We start from the raw sequence: 13530 nt of genomic DNA, 5'->3' as shown, positions 1-13530 counted from the left end.
TTTAGTTATCATTGAGTAAAATATGTTAATAATAAATTAGTTAAATTTTAAATATTTATAATTTAGTTATAGTGATTAAATTTTTTCAAATTTAAAGGTTATTTATATATACATAAAATATATATTTTATTAATTATTTATCTCTTCCTTTCATTCTATCACATATTTTATTACAACTGGTATATTAATTTGAGTTAGTGATATATTAATTTATTAAGAATATGATTATTAATTAATAAATAATAGGTAGAATAGTAAGATATAAAAAAATTAAATATTTTTGAAATTATTAGTTATTCATTATTATATATGAATAGATGAATAATCTAATGTGAAGATTTGATGTGAATAATTAAAATCAAATTTATCTTATATTATTTTATTGTCATATAATGAAAAAATAGTTATTACAGTGTGAAGATTTATGTGAATGTAATAGTTAAAAGTTAAATTTCTCTTACATTCATAAAAAAAATGTCATTTAACTTTAACTAATCCATTGAAAGTGATCTTAAAAAAAAGCCCGGTTTACAAAACTCATGTTCACCTCTACTGTTTGCTGTTTACCTCCATTGAATTGCCAAAGTACCCTTATTTACCATAGATATTCATCCATCTTCATTCTCCCCAATAGAGATAATAAACTGCCTAAAAAATCCATCTTAATATCAAAGTTATGGCACGTAATTTATTTATAATATTTAATGCCGTCACACCATTAAAATGTGTTTGGCATGACAACTCGACGAAAGACTTGCATTGTCACCTACTACCTCGAGTCCATGTTTTATGCCAAAAAAAAAAAAAAGATGACATGTGATTGAGACACCATCTGATAAAGAAAATAGAGACAAACACCTTTTCACTAACTTTATTTTCAAATCAAATTCCATAATATTTCATTTTAAATAGATGAGTTTTTAATTAAATCTTTTTATCTTGTGGGTCGAAAGAAAAATTGTTGCGAGATTTATCACAAATTTAGTCAAAGGTTTTTTAAGATCTAAAAGAAGTAGGTGAATGCGTTGAAAATTGATTATATTAAATAATTAAGAACTCCTAATTCCGTCTCACCTAAATATTGTTAATTGACAAATACGATGCGACAAAAGAAAAATAAGAGTAATTTTATGTATAATCATGAAATGTATAAATATCGCATAATTACTTTAAAAAAGAGAAACTTACTATTAAAAAATTAATTTTTTTATATAAGTCTCATGTTTTATTTACTTTTTTAAAAATAATTATGTGACAGTTATATAATTTACAATTACAAATATTTTTTACAAAAAATAAAAGGCAGAGATGATACTTTGTGAAAGACTGGCAAAGGAAAGTTTATAAGGTACCAAACGATGAAACAGCACAGTTTTTCTCTTCTTTTCAATTTTTTCTCTTTCGTAATAAACCAGTATGTAAGAAGACCAATTATGAGAAAAAAGCCCATACAAAGTCGAGCCCCTTACCTTCATCGTTTTACAACACGCCCCAAATCCCAGGAGCCCTTAGGCCCGTAAAAGATTTAGCAGAACCGTCGAATGCACGCCTAAAGTGACGCACAAAAGAAGAGCCTGACGGTTGAGCCCGAGCCCTCTCGTTTGTTAGGGTTTCGTAGGGTTTTGTATTATATCTCTACACAAATTAAATCCGAAAAAATTTATTCATCATTCCAACTTCTATCATTCTCACATCATCTCATGATGTGACATTAAATGATAAGTTCACAAGTGAAATGTAAAAAATAATTTCCAATCACCTAATGCCATATTATAGGATGATGAAAGGATGATGTAAGTTAGGATGATGAGTAGCATTACTCATGACTGAGTTCTATTACAAGAAAAAATCTATGTAACTTTCTACTATTCACACAACTTTTACACACCACATTTTTTTTTAATTTTAATTTTATTAAATATTTAATATATAAATAATGAATAGAAGAATTGATTAGTTTAAAAAGAATAAACTCAAAAAAAAAGTTTAAAAAAGATTTTAAAAAATTTAAAAATTTAAAAAAATATGGTGTGTGGAGGTTGTGTAGCATTAGTACCAAGGTTTCCGAAGCTGTCCTCTGCGTGCTCAGCTCTCTGCTTTTCATGTACTCTTTGTTTTTCCCTTTTATGGGGCTTGGAGTACAGTTTATTGGAATCCGTATGAATGAGCTTATTCTTTATGATAGAATGGTTACTTGGTGAGCTAAATCAATTGGGTCGGGGGCGTTGATCTTCTGTTATCTGGTTGACAAGTAAACATGGAAAAACAACTGGGAAAATCTCTATGTTTTGGTGAACACGATGTAAGTTTACAATGGCTTTGCTACTAGTCTTGCTCTTAAACTTTGTTACTCTTGTGATATTCTAAGCAGACATGTGAATATGATGCCTGATAAAACTGTTAATTGGCTTCTATTAATGATGCAAAATAGTCCTTTTGCGCTAACGACTGATTAACAGTGAACGTTTAGCCCAATATCATGCTTGTGTTTTTTGTTTCCTTTTTTTGGTGCAAAGTTAGTGCACGTGATGGTTTACACTTGATCTCTGAACTTCAGGTAAGTTCATATGTTGACAAGTACATGTGCCGATGCTCTTTCTTTGCACCCTGTGTCTGAATACTTAATTACTACTATGTTCTATGTTTGCTTTTCTGTGTGTGCGTGTGTGAATGCTTATTTGTTCAACCACTAGTCTGTGGCATCAATATTTCATTTTAATGCCTAGAATTTTGTTCATTTATTGTAGAAAAATTATATTCATAATCCTCACATATCACACACCACTCTTTTTGTTTTTTTTTTTTTAATTTTTTTTCTTACTAAATGTGTAGTATATAAATTATGAGTAAAATAATTTAATTATTTTAAGAAGAATACAACAAACAATCAGGTGGTGCATCACGTGCATGTAAATTCTCTTTACTGGAAATTCCAGTCTGGAATCTGAAAAGGTTGATCCAGAACAGTTGAGAGGCAGGAGCTAGCTCAAATCCATCTTAGTAGCCCAGAGAGTTCTGCCTCAACCTAGAACTTAGGCAATAGGGCTCCCTTTCTGTGTCAAACCAGAGCCCGAATGGCCCAAACTAGCCACCCCAAGTCCATTCCTGAAACATTTGTGTTAATTTTTCAGGGGCCACGTCTGGAGGATCCATTTAATATTGAGGTAGCATGGCTCTGTCTTTTTCTTTTTTGGTTAAACATTTGGGTATCACGTGGTCACTCACCCAACCTGTTGCTTGCCAGATGGTCTTTATAAACCAACTAGGATAGTGTTCACAGTGGAACTTGGGTTCTTTTGGGGATTCTTGATGTTGGATTTCAATGCTTTGTGACGCTACAGGTAGATTGGATAGATGCCAATAACCCAAGAAACAAGCTCGAGATTTCGTCAATCGTAGAGCGTACAAAAAAGCCATGGGGAACCACCATTCATCAATCATTTTTTTTTGGAGGGGTTTGGGAGTGTAAGGTACATTTCATTTCAACCATGTACTTGTTATAGCCATCGCAGCTCAATATCTGCTTAGCTAATCTACTAATTAGAAATTATATATATGTAGGACAGATCTATGTAGGTATAGGTGGAATATTTTTCTAAATCATCATCATCAGGTACGGGGCCTCTATCAGAACCACCACTATAACAGCTCTAGGTTCTCGTCGCATAAATCCATTAAAAAAACAACGAAATATAGAACTTATAAAGTCTGTGTTTGAATATTGTTTACTAATGAAATATTTAAAGGTTATTAGATGTGTTTTGGGTGAAAGCGACGAGTCGGAAAGATATAAGGCTTCTGAGTTGGTGAATGATTCTCCTTGTTTCCATCAACCTCCCATGTGAGCGACTCTTATTTTAATCAGCAGAATATGCATAGGAAAAGGTCGTGCAGAGTTTCCCGTATAATCCGGTAGTGTAACATGTCCCGTACTGTCTTGTATGGAAATTTGGAAAGTATCAGAATTCAGAAACACCTCTCTCTCTCTCTCTCTCTCTCTCTCTCTCTCTGCGCGCTTGATGGGCTATATATTGGGCTTGTTATCTCCTTTACGAATGACATTTGGAGCATGTGAGGGCATTGGTAATGAAATAATCAAATGTTAATGTAAATCTAAATTTTAGTTAGATGTGAGAAAAAAATTTTACATTAGACTAGCTAATGGTCTAAAACTTAAGACTTGAGCTACAGTAAATCTTAAGTCATTTTCAAACATGGCTAGCTACTATTTACAATGGAAAGTAATATTTTATTATTTCATCACCTCCCTCTCTCTTTGAATGGTAAAATATACATGGCATACACTAGTAAAATTTTTTATTTATTCTACTTATTGCGAATATTGATAGAGTGGACACATTATTTCTATAAAGCATGAAGATCTAAGAAATATATGAATTGTATTTGTAAAAATAAAATAAAATATATTATATTATATTATTATTTTAATTTTAAGATAGCTAGTCTAATGTAGATTCATTTAGTAAAAAATTGATACTATAGCCAAAAATTAAGATTCTAATTAAATTTTAGACTTGATAATGACTAGGCCATTACCAATGCTCAAGAGGATTGTTGAAATCTTTTCTGGATTCGAATATATTGAAAAAAGACAGCAGTCATTTAAGAAAACATTTTGTCTTCTTATTTTCAATGTTTATACAATTTTTTTTTATTGATTACGAAAGTAATGTATTGTTATTTTTTTATTGTTTAAAAATGTTTAAAGATGTTAAAAAATATGAAAAAAAAAAAAAAGATTTTTCCTAAGGGACACTCCCAACGGTCATGGCTGAGCAGCACCCTAGCAGTTCTCTCTCTCTATATATATATATATATGCTAGCAAGCTACGTAGCTCCTACATTCAAATTCCATCCTTTCATGTTATATTTCGCGACTTGCATGTCTCTCGGTTTAGAAAGCAGAAAAAAGGTGTAGAATTAAACAAAAGATTGAGATAGTAATTAAGAGGTTAATGGTAGGATCTGCTCGTCAAGTCATAACTGAGACTCCTCCATATCTATTTGCTAAGTTATGCCAATCATTTGCAATGATATGCTTTCATTAAACAATTTCTTGACAGTTAACAAATGATTAAACACCCAACGTACCACCTGCCAAAGTTTTTCAAGCACTTAAAAAAAACTTCTTCCATGTCAATGAGGTCGTTGATTATCATACTTGGATTCCTGTTACCATCATTGAGACTCTCAATTTGAGAGAGAGTTGCATTGCATTACTATTTGCACATTATACGTTTTCTAACGAGTAATAATGCACACAATTATTTTTATAAATTATTATGCAAAATTATTTATCATTTTAAACATAATTATATCTCTTTTCGCATGAGAAACATATATACTATACACAACAGAAAAAAAGGGTGCGGCTACTATGCCGCCCCATCTTGATTGCTGGGTATTTTTAATATATTTAAAAAAATAAAAAATATATATATTAATACACTTAAAATTATTTTCTTAATCACTAAATAAAAAAAATTAATTTTGACTAATAATCAAGTGTCAACTTGAGGCGCATAATAAATTTTCGCTAGAAAAAATGCAATACGTTGGTAAAGCAAAATCATTACAAATGTAGCATGTAAAAGAGATAGATAGTATGTCATAAAAGTTGTAGATAAAAAAAAACTAAAAAAGTGGGCAGCTATTTAAGGCATGGGCTCCCTACATGATCAGTAACGATTCTTTGAAACGAGCAATCCAAAAAATTGGTCCTTAAAAACAAATTTTTTTAAAAAATACAATAATCTTATCTTACTATGGGGTGACTATCTCGCTGGTAAAGAAAGAAAAATGTTATTTTGTTTGCTGAATTTATTCTTTTATTTTAATAGGTCCTTAAAAACAAATTTTTTTAAAAAATACAATAATCTTATCTTAATATGGGGTGATTATCTCGCTGGCAAAGAAAGAAAAATATTATTTTATTTGTTGAATTTATTCTTTTATTTTAATTTTTTATTTATTTTAATTTTTTTACTTAATAATTAAGAAAGTAAGTTTTAATATATTGATTTTTTTTTATATTTTTTAAAAATATTCAAAAATAATAAAAAATAAAATTAATAAGATATTTTTTACGACACTTGGAACGGCTTAGTAGCACCCTCAAAAAGAAAACACCATCTCAGATTAATATTGAGGTACCAATTTCGGACATTGTCCTCTTCTCTTCTCTGATTGTGTCTCGTCCAGTATTAGAATATGTGGGCTTGCAGTCGTACCAATTTCGGACATCGTCCTCTTCTCTGCACCGTCCACAATTATGGTCTGAAAAGGCTGCAAGCACTCGAAAGCATTTTGGTTATTGAGCGTGCGTTCACATCATATCATTAAAAACTAAAAAATAAAGCGAGCGTGTTAGCTTGTACTTTGTTCCTCTGAATTATAGACAACGTGAGAGGTTAACTTTGTTAACGTACGTTAGCATCGTTTCTTTTGTTGGGAAAAAAATTCCATCCACCATCTTTACCTCATATATTGAATATAATTTTTTAATATTTAATTAGTTTAAAAATAATAAAATTAAAAAAATAATATGTAATATATTAAAATGATGAGTAATAAAATTCTTTCGTACATTCATGGTAGAGGCAACTCTGCCAACTCGGCCACCATCTATACTGTATCCTCCTTTCAACGGACGTGCTTTTCCTTACATCGTGGGTCAGTTTGAATTTATAATCATAGTCCCCGAACCACTACCAGTTTACGATTATGATTTATGGGCAATATTGAGTGTTATATATATAAGATAAAAGTATAAATGTGAATGTTGGATTAAGTTTTTTTTTTGGTTCAAATATGAAATGAATAATTAAATTCATTTTTATATATCTATTTTGTTTAAGTTGTTCAGAATATTATTGATTTAATACGGTATTAGAAAAATAATCTTTATCAGCTTAGTCATCCTCACCATTAATAGTTATTTCCAATTATAAATAGTTTCGCTCTTCCATGAAATTCCACTTCGCCTCCATATTTGAGAGCCCATGAAGAATTTATTTATAAAAACAACGAAATAGCTAACAAATGGGATTGGAGGGGACATTTGGATGCCTTGGGCTTCGGGCCCATTAATAAGACCAAGAAAGTTAGCCCAATGCTTAGGGTTAGAAGCCCCACGATCGGGGGCTCATAACCACAACCATATAACAGATAACTCCTACAGAGCTAGAGATAGAAACCACAATTGAATACGATCATATTGAGCGAGATAACTCCTACAAAATAGGACGTATTTTCTCTATTTAATAAGAAATCATGAATTATGCTCACACGGGACTAGTGATTAGAGTTAGTTGTCATCACGCCACATCCGTCTATAAATAACCTACTAGAGGTATAAAAATATATATATATATATTTTCATCTTCATTTTATATACACTTACCTATATATTGTTACTGGCTTAAGTATTAGAGTCTACCCAGGGCAATCAGCGCCATCTCTTCACTGTTGCAAGTTATTCGTACGATTGGTGGTATGAAATACGTCATTTACAGTGGTACTATATGTGGGATCTCCATATACCTCAACATGATTTTTACATGTCAACCGTTACGCAATCACAAGTCGATTGGGATCCATGAACGAGCATGACAGAGGTAGAAGTAAGGTTAGCAGAAACGAAGGAAAGGCTGAAACAAGTAAGGGCGGTCGTTGAACAACTGCAAAATAAGAACGAAGAATTGAAGCGAGAAAGGGATAATCCCCCAGCTCAAAACGGGCAACTGGAATGAGATTCATACAGCGCGGAGGGAGTTAATAGTAAAGAAATAGAAAAGAAAATAGGAGGAGATGCTGAAGAGGATGGGTGGTTCCTCTTCCGTGGAGCAGCTTTTCACACACACAGACCTCCCTTACAGCGAGGAGGTCATGTCGATTCCTCACCGGCGAAGTTTAGGTGCCGCAGATTAATCTATACAATGGATCTAAAGATCTTGTTGATCACCTCGATATTTTCAAGGCGCACATGACTCTCCACAACTTTTCCCGGGAAAGTAGCTTGTCGCACCTTTCCATCAACACTAAAAGGAATAACATGGGGGTGGTTCAGGATCCTGCACCCCGAATCTATTAACAGTTTTGAGGAGCTTGTTAAGCAGTTTCTCACACAGTTTATGACAAGCAGAAGGCGCCGTAAGCTAGCAGTTTATCTACTAACCATAAAACATAAGAAATTGGAGAACCTGAAGACTTACCTGTCGCATTTCAATAAAGAGAGGCTCAACACAGACGATCATGATGAAAAGATTACCTTGGCTGCACTTATGGGAGGAATCTAGCCTTAAAGTCTGTTCATGGCTAAGTTGGCCAAACGAACGTCATATACATTAAAGGAATGGATCGAGAAGATGAATTCATTGTCGCAGAAAACACACTACAGGCTCTGCTAGAACCACCAAAGCATGAGGCAAAGCCTGAGAACAAAAGCCAGAACAATTCTAAAGGAAAAGACAAAAAAAAAAAAAAAAAATTGGACGAAGTCACAAAGATGACAAACGTGATTGATACACCAGACACCAAGAACAAAGGCGCCGACTGATCCATAACAACCATAACATACAAGAGAATAGTAGGACCGCAAGGAAGGAAGAACTCTTGCCAGGTAGAGGCCAACGGACTGAGGATTGCATCACCGTATTGAAGAAATGTCTAGAAGTGAGGAACTGGAAATGATATTGGCTGATTACATCGTCGCAGAGCAAGGAGAATTGCGAGAGAGAGCACAAACGAGGCAGAAGTCCTACGCGCTAGAAACAAGAAGGGCAGAGAATAAATAACTCTCCACAATCTAGGAGAGATCAAGAACAGACCCCCTAGGTGAAATTCACACAATAGCGAAAGGATTCGTTAGGGGCGGCGCTACAGTATCTAGTAGGAAAGCCCATGCACGCAGGGCAATATATCATGAGGTATACATAGCCGACAGACCATATAAATATCCTAAGACAAAGGCAGCTCCAAGCATCTCATTCAGGGACGAGAAATGTGAGGGGGTTGTGTATGCCCATGACGACACCTTAGTTGTTATGTTGCTGATAGCCAGCTACACGACCAGACGAGTCTTAGTCAACAATGGGAGCTCCGTCGATATCATTTTCTGGGATGCATTCACTAGAATGGGATCAGTATCGACAAGCTGCGACCATCACACTCTTCACTGGGTTTTTAGGAGAAACTGTTCAACCTATTGGTGTCATCACTCTTCTGATAACAATAGGGCAAGGCGCCTCACAGTTACTATCAAAACCTCGTCATCCTACAACACCATATTGGGATGCCAGCTTTCAATAACTTAAAAGGTGGTTATCTCCACGTATCATCTTAAAATGAAAGTCCCATCAGAAGTGGGAGTCGGCGAAGTCCGAGGTGAGTAGATATTGGCTAGGGAGTGTTATGTCCAGAAGTTGAAGAGGGGAGCGCCGACGGTATGATCGGTAGGCAATTCAAATGAACAGATGCCACCACCCCTTAGTTAGAAGAGGGAGAAGACATATAAGCTAGGGATGAAAGCAATTTACTACAAGCCGAGGCCAATGAGCCCTTACATATAGTGAGGTTGCATCCAGAACACCTAACCCCTACCACAAGGGTTGGTTCGAAGCTCCCACCAGAGTACCAAGATGCCCTGAAACTGCTGCTGATCAAACACGGAGACATATTTGCCTAGAACCACGAAGACATGCCGTGGATCGATGGTACAATCATAAAGCACAACCTTTGTGTCAACCCAGAAGCTAAGAAAGTGTGGCAGAAAATGGGGTCATTCAGCACGGAGAAGTGTGCGGGTATAGCTGAGGAGATCGATAGGCTCTTAACGGCAGGTTTCATACGACTCACAACCAGGGCGCTTGTAACCACAACCATGTGATAGATAACTTCTAAAGAGTTGGAGACAGAACCCACAATTAGATACGAGACTGGTGATTAGAGTTAGTCGCCATCATGCCACATCCTTCTTTAAATAACCTACTAGAGGTGACAAACACAAACATTTACGTCTTCATTTTATATACACTTATCTTTATACTGTTATTGACTTAGGTATCGGAGTCTACCTAGGACAATCAGCACTGTTTCTTCGCTGCTGCAGATTATCCGTATAGTTGGTGGTGTGAAACACGTTATTTACAATAATGGAAAAGAAAGAAAGGAAAAAAATATGGAAAACTGATCCAGTGAGATAGGTGGGTGCAAAGAACAAGCGCTAGCTCGACTGTATTGGGAAATGAAAAATGGAAATTAAATGCCAGTGAATATAATGGGATCGTAATCATGGTGGTGTATGCACGTTTATACGTACCATAATGCTCCTTGAAACCCTTAATATTTGATAAGCATAAGGCACATTGATGGACCATATATAAGAGATGTTTTTTTATAATAGAGTTTGAGCTATTTATTTTGTGAATAAATCTCCACAACATTCTCACACTCCACATTCTACATTTTATATTTTTTTTTAATTTTTAATTTTGTTCTTTAATCAAATATTTATTATATGAATAATGAATATAAAGTTTGAAATAATTTAAAAAGAATAAATTTAAAAAAAATATTAAAAATTAAAAAATTTAAAAAAATATAAAATATGAAGTGTGGTAAAAATTATGATCTTAAAGTACCATGTGTGGTTCCCAACCCTGAGGCTGAGATGTTTCTTTGCTCCATACATTCATAATGATCAGGTATTTTAGGCTGACGCATAGATAGCAATGTGTGCTTTAATAACTGGCTTGGATCCGTACGTAATACCTTTTTATTCCACAGATAAAAAAGGTATTTAAAAAGAGAGAATTTCTACGTCATTTAGTGACGAGACGTTGGGGGGGGGGGGGGGGGGGGGGGGGGGGGGAAGGGGCAAAGGACACTGTTAAGAGTCCAATCACCCGATACTCTTTTAGCAGTACAATATTGAAGATTATAATTCGTTAGGGTAAGATGGAAAAACCATGATGGTTGTTTTTGAAGGACGTTGATGTCCCTAAGGAATCTTTTGCTTTAGTAGTACAAGCTTTATTTGGCACGTCTTGTTGGTACTCTAGGTTACAGTTGCCTGTGACTGATTAGATTGACACAGTTTCGACATCTCTGAAATTACCATCAACCACAGTACCTAAAGGCTGTGCAGAGATCTAGTCAGTGCCTTTGCAGTCTGCGGCAGCGAGCAACTGCTAGGCATTTAATGATCTACAAATACCATATATTGTATAATAATATTTTAAATGAATAATATTTTTATAAAATATTTTATAAAAATAACGTAATATTATAAAAATATTTTTTTTATAATATTATTATATAATATATTGTATAATTTATTATGTCTATATCATTATTTTAAATATTAAGCATCTTATATAATGAAATTAAAATGAAATAAGAATGTAACATTACTCTTTTCAATTATCTTTTCTCCTATTCTTATCGGTATCCACTTCAATGACAAAAAAAGAACTTCTGCCTTCAATCATGTTTGAAGATTTTGTAAGACTTTGAAGGTCTTCGAATTATAAATATATAAAATAAAAGGATTATAGCTAGTTGATAATAACATCATTTCAAAATATAGGATCGCTGCTATAACGACAAATGTTGTGTATAAAGTCAGACAGCCGAGAATTAAACCCTAGTATAAGGTTTAGAATTGAGCCCATAGATAAATAAATTGACTGAGAATCTCCTTAGATTTTGGGTAGATTTTACTATGTTGAATTACTCTAAAATCTCCTCTCCTTAGGAAGATGGCTTCTCATTCAAACTTCAGATTTTCTCTATTGTATTGAGATAAATGTGAGTTAATGACAAACTATAAATTTATCATTATAGTAGATTTTTTTTTTCCAATTAACTCGTGGATGTAAGATTTTATATTAAATTACATAAATTTATGTGTCCCTCTTCTTGTTTATATTTTATTATTTATTTATTACTTATTCTTATGGGTATAGATATGTATGAGCATCATATCGAGGCCCAAAGCATATTCGTGGTCGTGGGCGTGGGCTTTTCGACTACACCAACACGGCTTGAATTATTTCCACAGATTGCGAATGACTCATTCTTCCGTTTTGACATGCAATGTAAATTTACAAGTTATCAACATATATAGCCTCTCGTCTATATTGTTTTTTTTTTTTTTTTTTGTTTAACGATGTGATGATATTGGTAAGGGATTCATTTATAAGAGACTTCGAATAATGACACATGCCACCATTTTATGTCAATTTCATTTTGATGAGAAAATGATTTGTGGAAATCAATCTTGGATGCACAAGTTCGGATAAACCTTTAAAATAATTGAAATCTATTTTTTTTAAAAAACAAAGCCGTGCAATTCACAATCAAGCAGGCCACAAGTACCCTCTCTCTCTCTCTCTCTCTCTCTCTCTTCCTTTTCAAGTCTCAGACATTTTATTCAACCCATGTGACTGATTTTTACTGTACGTAGTTGGACAATATTTCATGGAACGGTGCCTCTCTCATCAAACTCATTCAAAATGGCCAACTGATAATCTCAATTCATTGAACAAGATCACTGGTCAAAGAAAAACGGTACGTTTGGATACGTGGGATCCACAAATTATTAAATTTATCTTAACTTAAAATCTTCTTATACGTGAGACTTATAATTTTTTTCAACTTAAAACATATTTATAAGTAGGACCCACAATCTTTTTCAATTTTTCATAAAAAGTATTAAACTTATATTAACATCTAAATATATTTTAAATTTAGTTTAAATGGATCCTACATAACTCCCTTTACTATTAAATTTATTACCATTCATAAAGAATTAAATTCAGTTAAACTCGACTCAACATCTAAACTCAACCTTAAAAACATCGAGTCAAACTTGCAATATTCAACTATGGAGGCACATGATTTAATAAATAATCGTTTAATATATTGAGTTCTTCATCTTAATTAGCCTCTTTCAATACATACATATATATATATATATGTATATATATATAGCAATTAGCACGTGTAATTTTAACCGATTGAACATAGTCACGTTGATCTATATATGCGCGTGCATGCATGTGGTACTGTTGCATTATGTTCTGACAGAAATCGTGAAGCAAATCTTCCGCAAATTAGAACTTCTCGTGAGCAAATAAAATGCCGCATTACTTGGGCCTCATTTGCACTATTCTGTGCTAGTGCTTTCAGATTCATCCACTTCTATCTACATTTTTTTTTTTTTTAATGACACTTCTATCCACTTAACTTTGTATAACAATGAAATATCTAATTACATGCATTGTATACATCCTCTATATAGAGTTTCCTATAAATGCATCTCAATAAATTCTTTTAATCCGATAGCTTTAATTAAGAATATATAAAATGCAAAGATTTGAATTCAAAACGTCTTATTTATACGGCTAGCTCCAAAATTAAAAGTCTTTTTATAAACTAATTCGCTCATTAAACCATCCACTGATGATGCTGACATATAACATATTGATTTAATGAAATGGTATAAAT

At 33.3% G+C, this 13530-nt stretch overlaps 1 non-coding gene across 1 annotated transcript; it reads left to right on the top strand.

Moving 5' to 3' along the window:
• The first annotated feature begins 2530 nt into the window (after positions 1–2530).
• On the top strand, positions 2531–2594 carry LOC121261724. The gene has a single exon (XR_005939952.1). It is a non-coding gene; the product is annotated as a small nucleolar RNA snoR101 (small nucleolar RNA).
• Positions 2595–13530: the final 10936 nt, after the last annotated feature.

The sequence above is a fragment of the Juglans microcarpa x Juglans regia genome, chromosome 4D (genome assembly GCF_004785595.1).
Source record: "Juglans microcarpa x Juglans regia isolate MS1-56 chromosome 4D, Jm3101_v1.0, whole genome shotgun sequence".
In the NCBI taxonomy this organism is placed as follows: domain Eukaryota; kingdom Viridiplantae; phylum Streptophyta; class Magnoliopsida; order Fagales; family Juglandaceae; genus Juglans; species Juglans microcarpa x Juglans regia.
This window is presented reverse-complemented; position numbering and strand designations above follow the sequence as displayed.